Source organism: Passer domesticus, chromosome 6, assembly GCF_036417665.1.
Source record: "Passer domesticus isolate bPasDom1 chromosome 6, bPasDom1.hap1, whole genome shotgun sequence".
NCBI classification, from domain to species: domain Eukaryota; kingdom Metazoa; phylum Chordata; class Aves; order Passeriformes; family Passeridae; genus Passer; species Passer domesticus.
The window spans coordinates 7,241,378-7,259,493 of NC_087479.1; the positions used below are offsets into that span (position 1 = coordinate 7,241,378).

Genomic DNA, 18,116 nt, shown 5'->3' on the forward strand with positions numbered 1-18,116 from the left:
GGATCAGGTCTCCACTTTGATCACAATCTGTTACCTAGATGTCTTTGCAAATTAATCAGCCCTGCTTGTTTAGCTCCAGTCAGTTTGTACTGCTAAATTAATAAATGTACTAGGAGCAACAGAATACATAATTAAATTCTACAGTTTAATCTCCACATAATAATTTTGACCTTAGTCTGGGGCCTCTGTTATAGCCAGCAACACATCGAATAGAAGCAGACCTTGCAATGCAGCTTACACTAACAATCTACCTTGAATGATTACGCAGGGGCACCGCAATCAAGAGCTACTAAAATCAGAGGAAATTAGGAAAACAAAATTGTGGCCACAGCTTCTGCCTGTAGAAAACAAAAGGGAGGTAATGCAGCACAAAGGTACACCTACCTCAAAAATTAGAGAAAAGTGCTTTGCCTTGGTTCAGTTAACCAGAAACATTTTGTGCTTCCAGTATCTGCATCAAATTCAACCCAGAAGAGCAGAGGATGGCTTATGTTCTTCCTAGGAACACTTCCAAACTTTTGGGAGAAGAACAGGTCATGCCATGGAAGGGTTTTCTGTGATTGATTTATCATTGCTGTTCAATATATCTGTATTTAGTGATGCCTCTCTCCCATATTATGTACAATTTATATTTAAATCTGTTCTCTCCCCACTAGTGGGAATTCAGGAACTGTTCCATGCATTTTCCACATCTGTACCAGCTGCAAAATACCCAGAAAAGATCAGAGATGTCAGAGATTGTTTCAGTAACAGAGAGAGATACCTGCTGAACACTCTGCTCTCAGAACTCCATGAGGAAGGAGCAGGGGAGCCAAGGGAGCTTCACCTTTAACTTGCAGTCTGCAAAGGTTGTGCTCTAAGGGGCTCACAAAATAACCCCCAAAAAGGGAGTTGTAGGCTAAATGTCTGTGCTTAAGGCTCTGCATCCCCACTGCACCTTCAGGGACATCCATAATCACTGACTGAGCAGATCCATCCACCTCTGCCCTCCCTGTGGTCACAGCAGCTCGTGGGTTTGTGTTCAACCACTCTGCTGACAACCAGCACAGCCACACAGACATCTCATACCTGGCTCATCTGTGAGCTCAGGGCCCTGCCATGAGGTCTCTGAGCTCCCCAGAAATTGTGTCTTACTCATGTAGAAGGAAGTATAGGCCTACACAGACAATGTGGATCAGAGTTGCCTTGATGTGGCACAAATATTGTTTGCAATCTTTTTATTCTCATGCTTTGCCATGAATGTTTCTTCTGGCTGCCACACGTTCAGCAGCGGAGGCTCTAACATGAAAAGACAGAAGTGACCAATGAGAAAATGGTAAAGTTTGGTTCAAACCCAGCCTAAATCACTGAGATCCATTGGTTTTGACTGGGTGTTTTGGGGCCAGCAGGCTGGAGGCACCAATGACCTAATGGATCAGTAGAACCTGTTCCTGTGGTACACAGCCCTGTTTTGAATAATAAACTGAAACCCTTGTTTTAAAAAACAGCACATTGAAGAAATAAAATCAGAACAACAAGGAAAATATCTGGTAGTAATGGATATTATTAATTTCCTTTAAAATGTTTTAATTAAAAGTCAGCTAGCTGCCTTAACCCTTTGTGATTCGAGATAGCAACAAGAGCTAAAAACACAGTTTGGCAGACAACATTTAGCAGACACATGAGCAGTAAAACATCTGATGGAGTTTGGACTCTGTCTAAGACCTTGACTGTGGTAGCTGGCACTAGAATGCTTCAAAGAACTGAAGGTAAATGGTGCTATTATCTATACAACTGTAAACAAATTCAGTGCTATGGGTCCAAGTGTTGGCAATATTCAGAGATTTCAGAATTATTTAGAGTGGTCACACTCTCAAACTATGTGCAATTATGGCATGGGACAGCACAGAATTAAGGCTGGCAGTGGATGCTCCTCTTGGACATGCAAGTTCTCTCCTGTGAGCTCTGTAAAGTCTCTGTGCACTCACAGTAACACAACTGTGGCCAGAAATGATGCATTGCAGGAACATATTTTGACTCAAAATTTATGGTGCAAATCTGTTTAGCATGTGGCTCACTGTCCTCCTTGAGTGCATACCAAGGTTTAGATGTAACTCACTGCAGAATGGGGTGAAGGGGTGAGCTGGAAACTGGTTGGGTCAGATAAAGCTTCTAGAAGTTCCCAGCCTGTAAGAATGTCTTGGTTTATTGTGAAGCAGCAGCAAGGGACAGATTCATAAAATGAATTATAAAATCATAGAATCCTTTAGGTTGGAAAAGCCCTCCAAGATCACCAAGTCCAACCTCTCCCCCAGCACTGCCAAGGCCACCACTAACCCATGTCCCCAAGTGCCACATCCACATCTTTTAAATGCTCCCAGAAATTATGACTCCACCACAGCCCTGGGTAGCTTAAGCCAGTGCTTGGCAACCCTTTTAGTGAAGAAATATTTCTTAATCTCCAATCTAAACTTCCCCTGGAACAGCTTGAGGCTGCTCCTTCTTGCAAAAAAAAAAAAAAAAAAGAGGAATCACAATGCAGGAGAAATGGCAAAAAAAGCTGAAAGATAACAGGAAAACAGAAAAAACCACTGTCCCTAAGCACACAGAACAAAGACTGTCCCTCCTGAATAGGACTAAGGGAACAATCCTCCAGCCCTGCAGCTCCTGTTAAGAATTTGGAGAGATGGATGCATGGAGTTACGGCCTAGCTCAGCAGGCCTCATGAGCAAACACAGATATCCAAAATGGAGATCTCTCTCTTTGAGCTATTTATCAGCAGCTCCTGTCAATAAATTGAGTGAGAGAGAGAGACAGAGAGGCACTTCTACAATCTGATCCTTCTGATGTCCACTTTGGAGACCAAATCTTAGATGATTCCTGTGTGTCGATCCTGGTTTGCCGCCTGTCACATCCACACCATTCCCTGTGGCAGCTCTCACAGACCACTGTCCCCAGGTGCTTCATGCCAGGGAATCACAGGATTCCACAGGATCAGCTGGGTTGGAAAAGAGCTCTGAGATCCTCAAGTCCAACCTGTGACTGAACACCAACTTTGTCACCCAGACCATGGCACTGAAACCCACATCCTGCCTTTCCTTAAACACATCTGGGAATGGGGATTTTACTAGCTCCCTGGGCAATCCATTCCAAGCTATTATAATCTTTCTGTGTAGAATTTCCCCCTAGTATTCAATTAATCCTCCCCTGGAACACCTTAGGATGGTGTTCTCTTGTCCTGCCCCTTGTTCCCTGGGAGCAGAGCCCAATTCCCTATGGCTGCACCCAGGGAGTGTGGAGATGCAGAAGGTCCCCCCTGAGCCTCCTTTTCTCCAGGCTGAGCCATTCCTGGTGCTCCAGACCCTTCCCCAGCTCCATTCCCTGCCCTGGACACGCTCCAGCCCCTCAATGTCCTTCCTGAACAGAGGAGCCCAGAGTTGGGCACAGCACATGGTGGCCTCAGCAGTGCCCAGCACAGGGGACAGTCACTGCCTGCTCCTGCTGCCACATTATTCCAAATTTGAGGAAGGAGAAGGACTGAAATCTGATGACGCCATACCTGGAGCATTGAATTGCTCCTCTGCACAGCACCGATGGTAAATTTGTGTGCTGGTTTCTCCATCTCTGGCCACACAGCGTGATCAGCACACAGCTCTGAAACATTCCCCCCTGCACTCACTGCTTCTCCTGTGCTCATCAAGGCTGGATATTGGCATGATAAAAGAGGTAAAAAACAATATTGTGCTAAATCAACATGACTTACAGCCCTTCATACAACAGAAAAGAATAAACCACCCTAAAATAGCCACATCTCAGATCTTGTCACATAATCAAACACAGTATTTAGCACAATTGTGTCATTTTTTGTGTGTGCTCTATGTAAAGTGACACCAACCACCTTCCTCCTTACACTGTACATGCAATAGTCACAGAGACAGGAAATAACTACAGATATTCTGAATTGGAAGGGACCCACAAGGATCATAATTTATCTTATTTATTAAAACATTATGTGTTATAGAAGGGTGACCAAAACTTCATTTTGAAGCCTCATTTTATAAAAACAGCACCCATGCAACTAATTTATTTATAGCTTACAGTTTATATCAGCAATTATTACTAAGCAGAAGCAAAGCATATTCAATTTAAATGCTTATATTTTTTTAAAAAATGGAGAAGAAATGAAAAAAAAAAACAGAATTAGGAAGAAAATTTACTATTCTTAAAGAATAAATAAACTTCCAACACTGAAAGGACAATCCAAGCAATCAGCCCTGTTCACCATTTATTTCAATTATAAATGTAAAGATCAACTAGAATATGGAAATCTCTGGAGGCCAGGGGTATTAAAAATATTATGCAGAATTGTCATGCACTATTCTTAAAAAATAAACTCCAAACCTGTGCGTAATGTGGGAGCAGATAAGCATTTGCAGTCAGGTTGTTGATCCAAAGAGAGTAATTAAAGAAGGTGAGGTCTAAACTTGTCAAAGTCATTTTGCCCTACTTTCCTATTTATAGGTTTCAAAATGGAAAAAGCCTTCAAAAGGATTTGCATCCTAGCTTCCCTCTGTAAGATCCTTCTGCAAGAGATTTGAGAATTAGCTGCTGTGCCTGCAGTATATTAAAATCTTTGACAGCCATCCACTTGGGGAATCCCTGGGAAAAAAAGAAACAACACACACACACACAAAAAAACACAGCCACCTCATTTTGCTTCAAAAGGTTCACAGTATCACTTGAAAGTGGAGAATAAATCACTGCTCTTCAGAACTGCTCCTGAGGGATTTCCATTCCGGGGGTCCTGCAGAGGGAAGGGTGTGTGGAAGTGCAGCCTCCCACACCTTGTCCTGCTGCTCACCTGGGCCAAAGGTGTCTCCTGCCCCTGGGTCAGATCAGGGAGGGGGGAGAAGGGCTGGGTTGGATAAGGAATAGAGCCAGTCATCTTTCCAATTCCAGCATCACAGCATCCCAGAATGGTTTGGGTTGGAAGGGACCCATCTCATCCCACCCCTGCCATGGGCAGGGGCACTTTCCACAATCCCAGATTCCTCCAGCCTGGCCTGGAACACAGAAGTGCTGCATAAAAACTAAAAAATACAAGTTCCAAACATCCCTCACAGAAATCTGCTTGAAAAGATGAGATAGTATTGGGGCTCTGCTCTGTTAAAGACAAAATATTCTTTGGGTGAAATCTTCTCAACTATTTCCTGCACCAGTAAATTTTAAACCCTCTTTAACCTCAAGGCTCTGCAAGACAATCTGGTGACATACCAGTGGTAATGTGTTGAAATGTGTTGATAGAAATGTTTTACATGAAAAAGAAAACAAGTTATTAACCTTGAAAGCTGAAAAAATTGACATTTTTTTGTCATTCAGTATTTTTGACAAAACCAAGAAAAGTCCATCTTGAAAAATATTTTAACTGCAATCCTGATTAAAAAAAAAAAAAAAAAAAAAAAAAAAGAGAAAAGGAATGACTTCAGTGCAAATTGTTCAACTGCCACATTCTCAGCTATGAAAAACTTGCTTTAAATGGACACTTTCAACATTGAGTTTTCCACTTATCACAGAAAAAGAAGTTTTCTTTGAGTAGGTCTGTGCTTTTTAAAATTGACAACTGAGCCTGGCTTGTGACTTTATAGCTAAAGGCAACCTCTGGCTCCAAATCTATTCTTATGTGTCACAGGCAAATGAGGAAATATTCAGAGGGCAGACAGGTGTGTGCTGTGGGGGACACCACATTTTCACAAAACAAAACTTTTCCTTTCCACTTATCTCAGCCTCCTTGTGCCAGGCCATGAAAAGGCAGGGACTTGTCAAGCTCCGACATCACAGCTCTGCAAGCAGATAAAGAGCACAGCTAAAGTGATGAAAATTGAAATATTTTGGGTAAAACAAGGCGGGGGGGAGAAAGCTGACTCATTTTCTAAACTGTTTCAGTTATTTGGAAAAATAAAACAGTGAATGGTTCTGTTTCTCTCTTGTTCATTCACTCAGACTTCCCAGCCATCATTACAAAGTTTGAGGGTTTCTCATCACAAGGATTAAAGGTGAGCTGACATGGGCAGATGTCATAAAAGAAACTGCTTCTTCTACCTTGGCACTTCACAATCCTGAGAGACAAGCAATGCTTAAGGAAATGTGCTTTTTATGCCCACAGTGATCCTGCTGGAGAGAACATCAGTGACAAAATGTCATTTGGATAAGTAAAAGTGAGAACTAGCAGAAACAGCATCCAGAAACACACAAAAAATATATAAATTTTGCCCGGGGGCCTCTTCTGTTATTCTGCTTGTGATTTTGTGGACCAGATTTTTAGCTGAGTAACACGATGCAAGTCCACCCACAGCCAATAGTAAGCTGGTTTGCAACAGCTGAACATTTAGTCCAGGAGCTTTATGGCATTTTAAACTCCTCCTTTGAATTCTCCCATATTTTTTTTTCCACTGCTATCACCCTTCCAAGAGAGCATTCATCCCACAACACCTTATCTACAAAGGGCTCTGCAGAAGATATGACCCTTGAATGCTGACTGGGATGGATTGGGAGGAAAGGCTGGCTGGCTTGCTACCCTTAAACTGGTTTAACTTTTTTTTTTTCCCTTCCTTAAATCATAGCCTAAACTACCCGGGAGGGAAAACTAGTGTTTTAGAAATGGAAAACTCTCCACTATGTACTGATGCCTCTAACAGGAGATATTTGCCCAGATTAAGTCTCTCCAACTTGAGTTTTAAAGGAGCCTTCAAATGACATCTCATTTGCTGCTTCTGCATGGCTCCCACCACCTCCTCACCTTGCAGAGGTGCAGAGCCACCGACTCTGCATGAGTGCCACATCCCCAAGATCTGGCCAACAAACACAGTACTTTTTACCCCAAAACACCACATGTACCCCGACTCAGGAGCGCAAGGCTCTGCAAGACAATCTAGTGACATACCAGCGGTAATTGTTCTGACAAGGACCCTCTGAGCAGTGTCACTGGAGGTGACAGGCACTGGCAGTCTCCAGCTTAGCAGCAAGGTCACCGGGGAAAGGCAGTTTCCACTAATGCTGTCAGGCAGAGCAATTGTGGGCAAATCTTTCTTGTTCCCGAGTGACCACCAGCCTGGAGGGCAAGAGATGGCAGGAGGAATGACAGATAAAGCACTTAAAAACGTCTGGTTTTCCTTCTAAAGTGAAAAAAAATATTTAAAAATAGGTAGAAAATAAGGAGGAAGGGGCTGGTTTTTTAGCATCTCTGGTAAAGTGGCAAATGCATGGGCCTGGAGGGCCTCTGTGGAAACAAGTGGGACATGCATGGAGCCCCCCTCCATGCCCAGGACCTGCCCTTGCCCGAAGCCAAGGTCATCATTCCTGACCCCTTGCAAGTGAATAGGTGGGGAAATGGCCAGTTCTTCTCTCCGGGAACTCGGCACAACCCCCTGCCCAGGGCACAGCCCTTCCCTCCTCTGCACACTCTGCAGGAATTCGGGTCTGCCTCCCATCCAGCAGCTGGATGGGTACCAATGCTAAAGAGACATTCATTTGGAAAGAGGATACTCTGCAAACTGATATGCAAATGAAAGCCATCAGCAAAGAGATGCAGCGGGCAGGAATGGGGGCTCACATACGCATTGTGTGCTCTCCCAGTTCTGCATTTCCCTGACCTGACCTTCCCTGGAGGCACCGCTTTGCCCAACAGGTGATGTTTGACTCGGTGGTCGGGAGGTGACAATGTGTCAGAAATGGGAAATTCATATCATTTGTATTCCTTTTCCTCTGCTATTCTGAGGGTTGAAAGGGCCACCATTTTAAATTTAATTTACAGGGTATACCGTCTATCTGTTGGAAACACGAGGAAGCAGACCTTGTCCTAGTATTTATCAGACACATGCCGCCCATCTGCTTGAGCTGGGTCGAGGAGGATTTGCTGTTAATCCTTCAGACCCATCTGCAGGGGGTTCAAAATGCTGACCAGAAAGCTAGACAAGATGAGGTTTATTTAATTAAAAAAACTGCTCCGGAGGTTACTGGAAATCACTCTGAAGAAGAAATAGCTTTTGATCATGTCACTTCTAGGGAAGGCAGGAGGGGAAGGGAGATTGGGGGAGGCAGGCAGAGTTTTGCATCAAAATAACGCCGCAGTAAATAAATAAAATGACAGAGCTGCACCAAATAAACCTGTCCCAGTGAGGGGACATTTCTATCTACCTGTTACATCAAATGCAGGGAAAACTAAGCCCCCACTCCAGCTTGGGTGTTTCGCCACCACATTGCAGGGCTCGGCCTCTAATCTGGGCAAAGTATGAAAGGCAGAAATTGGGTTACTCGTGCACGCACACACCCCAGCACACACACACTCTCTCACTAATCTGCAGGTTTGTTTGTTTGCATGGAGCCGAAAAGGAGATGCACACAACCTCGAAAACAACCCCAAAACCTGCAGCACTTTAAAGCCTGGCATTTCTCATTTGCCTGCTTTTGGGGAGAAGCACAAGTTTGTGAGGAAGGTGGTTAAACCTGAGCTTTATTGCTTTAACGTTTAATTGCTGCTTTTGGTAATCGCTGCTCAAGATCCATTTATGTGGAAGTGAGAAACAATAAAATCCCATCTCCATTTGCTCTGCTGAAAATGGACAGCTGTTAGTAACAATATTAATTCTAATGAAATATTATGTACACAACTGGTTAAATGCAGTGCTGCTGTTGGGAGAAGTGGGTTTTCATGGGAATAATCCTTATTCTTCTGATTGTTATTTTATGGCAATATAATGCATAACAATTCTCAAAGTAGCTCGGACAGAGAATTTGCCCCTGCCTCTCCCAGGGCTCTGTTTCTAATCAGATTCCTCTACTGGGTGTTACTCAGTAATTTTTCTTTCTGTTTTATGTTGTTTGTGTTTTTTCCTTCCCAAGCACAAAACATCCCCAGTAAAAAAATAAATAGGCACAGAGGCAGAACTGAGCACTAAGGAGAACAACAGGCAGCAAAGTGCAATATTCCTGACAATGAACTGAAACAGGGTCTGGCACTGCTGGTCCTGTACCCAGCACACCGGTGAAATACAGCTCCATCTAGGGACAAGGTACCTGCAGAAAAAATGGGTTTTGGAAACCAGGACCGGGAACAATGGGGACATCTCATTCTCCTGCAGAGTGGCAAGTAAAGATTCATGCTGCTTGGGATCAGATAGCAAGAATTGTGCTTTGTGGCTGAAGATAACCTCTGAGCAAAGTAACTTTATCTACAGCAAATTATTCCTTAGCTTCCCATTGCAGGATTTGCTTCACCTTAGTCTGAAGCAAGTGGTGCTGGCTACTATCAGATAGAGGGGGAGAGGGATGTCTGCTTTGATTTAATAGAGAAGTTCCAATGGAAAGTGCTTGGGCAAAGTAAGAAAATCTCATCCAAGGATTGTGGAGAGAGAAATTCAGTGAATTTCTTTTATTATGACCGGGTTAACCAACTATGCAGAGATTTGACCACAAAGATATAAGGTCTGATGCTTAGCAGGCCGCTGAAATGGATGTGCTCTCTCCTGGATGTACTGCTCCAAGTTATCAGTGAGTCTTTTGTTCCCCTGAACCTCCCAATCCACATGTTTTTTATTGTAAACCGGGCATTTCCCGTAGTTGTTTGTTCTCAGTCATGTAAATGAGACATTAACCCTTCCTAACTGTTCATTCCTGAGCTCCCAGCCCAGGGCTGTGTGGGATGTGACCCCCAGCCCTGCCTGTCCTTGCTGCACAGACATCACTGCTGCCTTAATTCAATTTAATATTTTTTCCTGCCTGTTTCTTCATCTGTAGCAGCACTGACAGGAAGAATCATACAATTGGCTGAAAAAGACCTCAAAGTTCTTCAGTCCAACCTTTGACCAAAACCTAAACCCACTAAACCACATTGCAAAGTGCCAAGTCTGCTTTTTGAACACTTCCAGGGATGGTGACTCCACCATTTCTTGGGGAGTCCATTCCAAGGCTTAACCACTCTTTCAGTGAAAAAATATTTCCTAATACCCAACCTGAACCTCCCCTTAGTGCAACTTGATGCCATTCCCCCTTGTACAAAACCCCAAATGACTGCATTTAAAAGGTAGCAAAGCCCAATTTCCCAGTGCAGAGACTTAAACCACACACAGATCCTGTATTTACACATGCAGAGTGGAATTTGCACATGCAATTAAGTTGATTGACATTTTCCCACTGTGTAGATACTTCCATCAGCAAACATTTGGGCAAGCAATCAAGTCAGTTATATTTTTAAATGCCCACCCTGGCATGCAGAAGGAAATGTCCCAGCCAGGCAAGGAAGCAGCAAGGACACAACTTGCAGGAGTTCATCTGAGCACTTAAAATCACAGAAGCCTTTAGGTTGGGAAAGCCCTCTGAGATCATCCAGTCATTAGTCCAGCACTGCCAAGGCCACCACTAACCCATGTCCCCAAGTGCCACATCCACACCATTTTTAAATCCTTTCAGGGAGGGGGGACTCCATCACTTCCCTGAACAGCCTTTTCCAGTGCTTGACCACCCTTTCAGTGAAGAAATTTTCCCTAATATCCAAACTAAACCTCCCGTGGCACAACTTTAAGCCGTGTCCTCTTGTCCTGTTCCCTGCAGCTGTCTCTGACCCTCACCTGGCTGCCCCCTCCTGTCAGGGAGTTGTGGAGAGAGACAAGGTCCCTCCTGAGCCTCCTTTTTTATACTTTTTAACAAAGGTAATGAACAGGAAACCACAGAGGCAGACGACAAAAGCCACTGGTTCTGGTAAAAGCGCCCACGAGGTGGTGTTAAAAGTGTCTCAGGAACAAGGGAAGATCACCTGTGATGTCACTTTGGTCATAATTAGTTGGCAAAGAAAACAGCAAAGTCAAAGTCACAGTGGTGCACCACAGCCCTCCTGTTAACAGAGCGAAGCTATCGATCCCATCACTCATTTATTTAGGAGATAGAATTTGAAACAGGAATAAGAACAGAGTTACCATCAAATCAGCTGTCAGCTGGATGTCACCCTAGGCAATTAGCATGCTCCTAATGTGCTACAAATTTTAAGCCCAAACGATGTCCTCAGATGCCTGCGTTCAGCTCACACTGGCTCTGCAGAAGACAGGGTTTAGAGCACGGAAAGAACAGAAGATCTGCAGGCAGAGGCTTTGGACAAACAGCCCTGGCTGGGAGAAGAGGAATGGGAGAGGAGATCCACCGTGGCTGCTGCCAGCAGAGCAGAAAGTGTGAAAACCCCTTCCTGCCAGACCGAGTGAGCAAATGTGCTGTCTTCTGCCCAAAGCAGCCCCGGGAATGGACTGTAAATACATTTGTAAGCACTACAGGTAGTTAGTTATTAATATTTCTGGGACTGAACCTCGGCAGGTATAAGTCATCCAAATTCCACTGATTTCCTTGGTTTGTACCAGCTGTGGCTCCATCTCTGTGTTATTACAAAAGACAATAAATCTCTTCTTTGGGCCAAATTTAGTCCCAGCTCTGTCTCCGTGACTGGATTAACTCCACTGAAACTAACAGGGAAAAGTCTGAGCTTGTGTGTGGGGAATGAGAACAGAACGTGGCTGCAGCATTTGTTAAAGCAGAAAAGAAACACCTTCACACCTGTATGTGAATATATTTGTTGTACGTTGGGCTGATGAAACATTTTCTTTAGAATAAAGGGGAAACAAACTGCTTTCCCTTAAAAAAAAAAAAAAAAAGATTTCACTCAAACCAGGATTCTCCACACAGAGAAAAAAAAATGTTTCCCAAAAATGAGTTCTGGTCGGAAAAGTGATGGTTCTTGTTTTGTTCTATATCTGCTCAAGCCAGCACACTGCAGGCTGGAAGACTTGTAATTCTCTCAAGTAATCAGCTGCTGGAAGAAATAAGGGCATGTTATGGAAGACACAGTTTAACCAGTCGTAGGATTTCCTGGGATCACAGGAAACACAGCTACAGCTCCTGCAAGCAAGAGGCTGTTCAGGCAGAGGCAAATGATGACCTGATTCAAACAAAAATATCTCATTTTAGCTCAAAATGTCAACACGAAACACTCTGACATTTGCAAATCAATTCTTTTCAGGAATTATCTGTTCCAATTTGAGATGAAAACAAATATGAAAATACCAGAATTTCCCATGGGACAGAAACTCTATTTTTCAATGAGCAGTAGGAAGTATATCCACTGAGAGGTCATTTCTCTATTACAGAGCCACTGTTTTCTATGGGTGTGCCTAAATGCAAATAAAAGGACACTCAGGACTTGTCTCAAAGCTAGATGGCCACCTGGCTTCCTCACATGGAGATGCCACAAGGTCCTGACCCCCTGTTCCTCAGTACCCTCATGTAGATAAGTTTTTTGTAATGCCAAACTGGAGTTTTCCATGGTGCAAGTTGTGGCTGCTGCCTCTTATGTGTCCAAGTGTGCCCTGAAGACCAGTCTGGCTCTGTCCCCTCTGTGACCACACTGAGGCCAGGTTGTGATCCCCCTCCCAGCTTCCTCTGGCCAAAAAAACCCAGAGCTCCCAGGCTCTGTGTGCCTACCCTGCAGGCTCCTGATCACTGCTGCTGCTGGACCAAGGAGCCCCAAACTCTACACAGATCTCCACATTTCCTCAATGAGAGGCACAGGTGACAAAGGGGTCTGGTGTTTGGACTTGCTCCCTGCACTTCTTTTCCTTGGCAGCACAGCCTGGGTCGTGGTGGGTTTGATGCCATTTTCTAGCTCTTACCAGCACGTGGCCACAGTCCTGTCTAGGATAACCCATTTCAGCTCTGTGGTCTTCAAAATGGAGCAGACAAAGTGATTTACACCCGGTCTGGGTGAGTCTGGCTGAGCCCTGGGCAACTCCATCTTCATGTTCAAACACATGAAGTTGTGATTGCAAATCGTCTACCTGCCTATTCCAAGCAGCAAAACAAGCAATGACAGAGCCAATGGTCCTGGGGAGAACAGCCCAGTTATGGAATTCATAAGTGGACAGCAGCGTGTGGAGCAGGAGATTGTGTGTGTTTGGCAGGGGGGTGGCAGATCCCAGCACCAGAGCAGAGAGAAATGGAAAAGCAAACAGCCAAGGAGAGCGATATGTAATTCCTTGCACCAAAGCACACGGCAGTCATGCTACAAAGCTGACTGCAAGCGAAATGCTAAATGCATTTTCAAGCAGCTTTTCATCATCTTTTAATGCAAAGTAAGAGCTGGAAACAAAAGAGGGAGGCCAGCTCTGTGCATACCTCCAGCCAGGGCTCCGTGGAGAAACAGTGGCATCGGGAAAAGCAATCTCAAAGGCCAGGCCAGCAGAAAGTGCCCCACAGATCCAGTGTGAATAACAAGAACTACACGTGACTGCCTTCTCTTGAGACTCTGATCACGAGTCTAGGCACCTTTTCCCCCCTCACACAGCCCAGCCCACACAAAACAGCTGCCCTGCATTGGGATATTTGTTCTTTTGGTCACTTTTAACACTGTGTTTCCATGGGAAGCTGTACCTTTCTTGCTAGAGGATGAATTTCCCAGTATCTTTGGTAGTCCCCTGCTTTCTCTGTCTTGCTGCCAGGGGGTTGCACCTGACCAAGGGAGGGCTTTCCCCAATTTAGCTTTGGAAGAGACCTTAAAATCCTCAGAGCAAGAAGCTCTTTCCCAGTTATTCATCCTATAGTCTCACCTTCTGTTCTCTCTCTGTTCCAAAATATTCAGCCTTTACCTTCCAGCCACACAAACCAGACACCTCAGACTACACCTTATTATCACAGCAATTACACATCTCCTGTCTCCAACTTCTTTAAATAGAGCTGATTAATATTCAGACTTGGCAATCCCTTGATTAAACAAGACACCCACAAGGAAGCCACTACTAGAGACCAGTTGCCAAACTGGAAATTCCTTGTGGAAAAAAAAAAAAAAAGGAAAGAAAGAAAAGGGGAAAAAAACCCCCAAAAACAACCAACAACCCAGCTCTTTCATCTGCTTCCTATGAAGTCTCAGCTGCGTCCGTGTCCCTGTGCAGAAGGCAATAAGGGACGATGTCGACAGATGGGGAGCTGAGGACACAATTCACCCAGCCTTCAAGAAAGCTTACAGTCCCATACTATACATTAATCCACAAGGTCAGTGGTGGGGAGGGGGGAGCCAGCAGCCCCAGTAAGCAGATAAGGAATTAAGATGGAGGTAGCAGACAAAGAGGGCACGTCTGCAGCGTTTAGCGCCGAGCGCGCGCGGGGGATCTGCTGGAATGTCACCGGGGGCACTTGGGCCAACAGGGAGCCTGGCCAAAGGCACCAGGGGAAGAAAAGAGCAGAAGGAAAGAAAAGGTGCAGGAGACACTCATCCGAGTGACAGTCAGTGCTGAAGAGGGAGTAAATTAATCCAGGATGACACTGACAGACTAGGATTAAGTAGCTCACCGATGTCATTAGGTTGCATGCACATATAGATGAGCTAACGAAGATAGGGACAATGCTTACCCCAAATAATTGAGGACACGGGGAAAAAAGGGTCAGGGGAAGGTTATAAAAATAGATTAGGAAGCTTCCAGAAGAGGCTTTCAAGCCAGCCCTTTACTCACTTGCTCTCTAGCTAAAATATCTATTTCTTTTCTGCTGTTACCTATCTGTGCTCCTTGTCCTTCTAGCCCCTCTCCTTCTCCTTCAGCCTGTCCAAAATACCATAATTCCTTTACCTGATTTACCACAAGTTGGCCTGCCCTCCAAACACCACGTTGCCTCCCAGACCTCCATGCATCCTTTGGAGCTTCATTTCTCTCTCAGCAGCCATCACCAGGGTTCAGCTCATGAGGAGACCTTGCTGAGAAATCTTAACTCAATCATCACACAATACCACATCTGGCTGCGTCCAGAGCAGACACAAACAATGTGCATCACTTTTTTAAATGGTTAAAAATGTTAGGATAATCACTGAGCTCTGTCTCTCTCTTCCCTGCAACACTGACTCTGTGTGTGACCAGGTGCATCACCTCAGTTCTGCTGTTCCATTCCTCCTGCCCTCTCCCAGCCTCCTAACTGCTTCACCTAAAATTTTCCCGGGGAGTTCCTCCTGTTTTGGTGGTGTGACAGGCAGGGCACAGCCTCTCAAGTGTGGTTTCAGGAGCAATGTTCAACAGCACATCTGCCAGCAAAGGGCAGGGGTGCATTTTTCATCTTTGTCCTTCACACTGGCTGATATTCTCAAATTTTTATTATTTTCATGTTTGAGGTACAATTCACTGCAGAGGCACAGGAAAGGAGGTGGATGTGCATATTTGAAGATGGGAACAGCAAATGGCTTCAGGTTCCACCTCTGAGCTCTTACTCCAGGAGTAAGGATAGTACTGACAATAAAAGAACACAACCCTTTTATTGTGTTGCTCCATCCATAGGCTTTCCTGACACTGTATTTTCAGTTTCTTCCAGAGCTTGCCCATTCAGGGTACTCAGGGCTCTCTGCCAGCAAACTTTCACTCTCCCACACTGGAATAATGAAAGCTGAAGGCTGGTAATATTTACATCAATGAGAAACTGGGTTAAATCATGTTTGGTAAATTAAAAAATGATCAGTCTCACTCAGAGCTGGCAGTGAGATAAAACTTAACCATATATGGCCCAAGCTGAAAAATAAAAGCTATTTCCCATCTGAGGCCTCTGGTTATGGCATCTCTGCCCAGAGCAGGGACATTCACCAAGAATGTGTGGCTTCTTTTGTTTCAGTTTTCCTTCCTCATGACTTGTAATTAGCATTTCTTAATGCAGCTCAGCTGAAGCCACCCCTAACAGAATCCAAAGTTGCTAACTACAATGTCATCGTGCACCATAACAAATGTTTGCCTAGAGATCAATAGGTGAGGCCAGTGTTAATTGTTAAATTAAACATAAACATTGTCAAAACACATCCCTCCTTATTCTCCACCTGATGACATGAACCTGGAGATCCCTTGGTGACCTTATATCCAGGCTCTGTGACCTTCAGGTGGTTTGCATCAGATTACCTTATGCAAAGTTGGTGCTTTAATTGATCATTTTAGAAAACAGCAGATTGCAGAACTCCTGCTGTCTCAGAAGGGATTTCTTTAAGAAATGCTCTCTGAGGAGGGTAAAAATACCTACAGGGTACTTGGGAATATTTGTAGTGTAGAGGGTGGCTGGAGTTAGATATGTCAGAGCTTGGCTGCAGCCTTTCATGGTAACATCCATCCCTAACCTGCCTCAGTTTTCACTGGACTCACCAGAGACAGGAAAGTGCTGCGGAGCAGAGGGTTTCAGGTGACAACTTCCAGATGCTTTGCTGCCTGGTGGGATTCTGCTCCTGCTGAAGTCACAGGAGGAGTCACAGTTCTGAGGACAGGCACCATGGATGATGCAGGAAGCATTTTTTAAATAAAAATTATTTTAAAATTTTTGGGCTCTAACACAACACAAGCACACTGCTCTCAGTGACTAAGTGCACTTACATTCCTTGTAGCAGTGAACAGGAGCTGATTCCTGCCCTGCCCCACCTTCCTACTGTGCTGCTGCTGCTGCTTTCAGGTAATTAGAGCTTGCTAGAGGCTGCACAGAGCCTAAAATAATTACTCTGACATGCATTATCTGCCATGTGCATCTTAGGCATTAAATTTTCTGTAGAGTTCAGAGGGCTGTTCCAAGTCTGGACACTCTGGTTCTTTACACCAGAGGGAGCAAAACTGCACAGGTTCCATGAGTTTATCAAACACCATCTTAAAACTATTGGATTATTTTTGTCCCGCTCACACTGGCGGGGTCTGCTGTGGATCCCCTTCCCTCTGTCAGTTAAAAGCTTCCCTCCAACTTCCAGCCCTGATTTATTCAGAGCCAGTTCCTGCCTATTTGTTCTTGTGCCAGCATTTCAGCTTATATAGCTCTTATCCCTCCCTAGTGTTTACCCCCCCTCGGTGCATTTCTGGAGAGCAGGCCTATCTCTTCCCAGCCTTCATGTTATTAGGCTGAACAAGCCCTGCTCTTTCAGCCTTCTTTCATAAAAATAGGTTCTCCATTTCCCCAGTCACCCCAGTAACCCTGCCAGTCTGAATCTTAAACATGGGCAACCACAACTGTCCCGCTTACGTTTTCCTCTGTGCCTCCTGCAGCAGCATTAACTCTGCCACAGCCCTGCAATAAAATGGAAATATTCGAGGGCTGGGCTTGTTCTGCTCACAGCCAGGTTGCATAGTGGCCCATCTCCATTCCCTAAGCATTTAACAAAGTCTTTCTCTACATCTGTCTTTCAAGCTGAAGAGCCCATGGTTTAAGACAGCAGCTTCTATTATTGGTCCCAAAGTGCATTGCCTTTGTACTTGACAATACCCAAATTCTGTGTGTTGATTCTGTTTCCAAATTTTCTATCAGCTCTGTGTTTCATTAGCTCAAGCAACCCCATAACCACTTTCCACCACCTCGTTTCTTCTTCCCAAGTCACCTTCCACCCTTGCCCCTTTGAACAAGCTCTGACCCATGACAGAACACTGCTTTTAATCCTCTCCTTCTCCATCATCATCTCATATTCCCCACACAGCACAATATATTCAATTCTTCAGAGGAGCCCAGCTAGACTGGGGCATGACACTGTTCTTAACTTCACAGAGGAAGCTCTCCAAGGAGCCCAGCACTCTGTCTCTTACAAACCCAACTCGCATTTATCCCATTGTCATGTGCCTTCACATGTTCAGTTATTTTAAAAGCTGCTCTAAAGCACTGCATAGTCTTGAGGTACAGCCAGGAGTTTCCCTAATCACTTTTCAACAGCTGCTCCATCCTTTATTACAGGTACTGTTTGCTACTTCCCAGTCAGATGCTCAGGGCAGAGTACTCAGGCTTTGAACAGTTTATTGAGAGACTTTGCCACAGGAATGGTGATTCCATGTGGCAGTTCCTTCTCCCTCCTGGGGCTGATCTGATCCTCCCAGACCTGAACACATGAATTGCTTGGAGTTCTGCATGTTGCACATGGCACTCTCCAGTTCTATCCATTTCCACTCATTCCCATTATCCATCCTCATCCCAAGGGAAAGCCCAGGTAGTGTCTCTTCAATGCCTGCATGACACACACTAATCCCTAACCCATGCTCTGTGGTAAACCCATCCATTCTTTTTCTTTTCATTAGAGGGCTGGTGCTTCTTTTATTGTTTATTTTATTGTTTCTTTTCCTTCCTGTGCA

At 44.6% G+C, this 18,116-nt stretch overlaps 1 long non-coding RNA gene across 1 annotated transcript; it reads right to left on the reverse strand.

Moving 5' to 3' along the window:
* Window positions 1-408: 408 nt before the first annotated feature.
* LOC135302046 (uncharacterized) lies at window positions 409-4,705 on the reverse strand. The gene is made up of 3 exons (XR_010363730.1): window positions 4,381-4,705; window positions 3,539-3,681; window positions 409-701 (listed from the first exon to the last, which is right to left on the reverse strand). It is a non-coding gene; the product is annotated as an uncharacterized LOC135302046 (long non-coding RNA).
* Window positions 4,706-18,116: the final 13,411 nt, after the last annotated feature.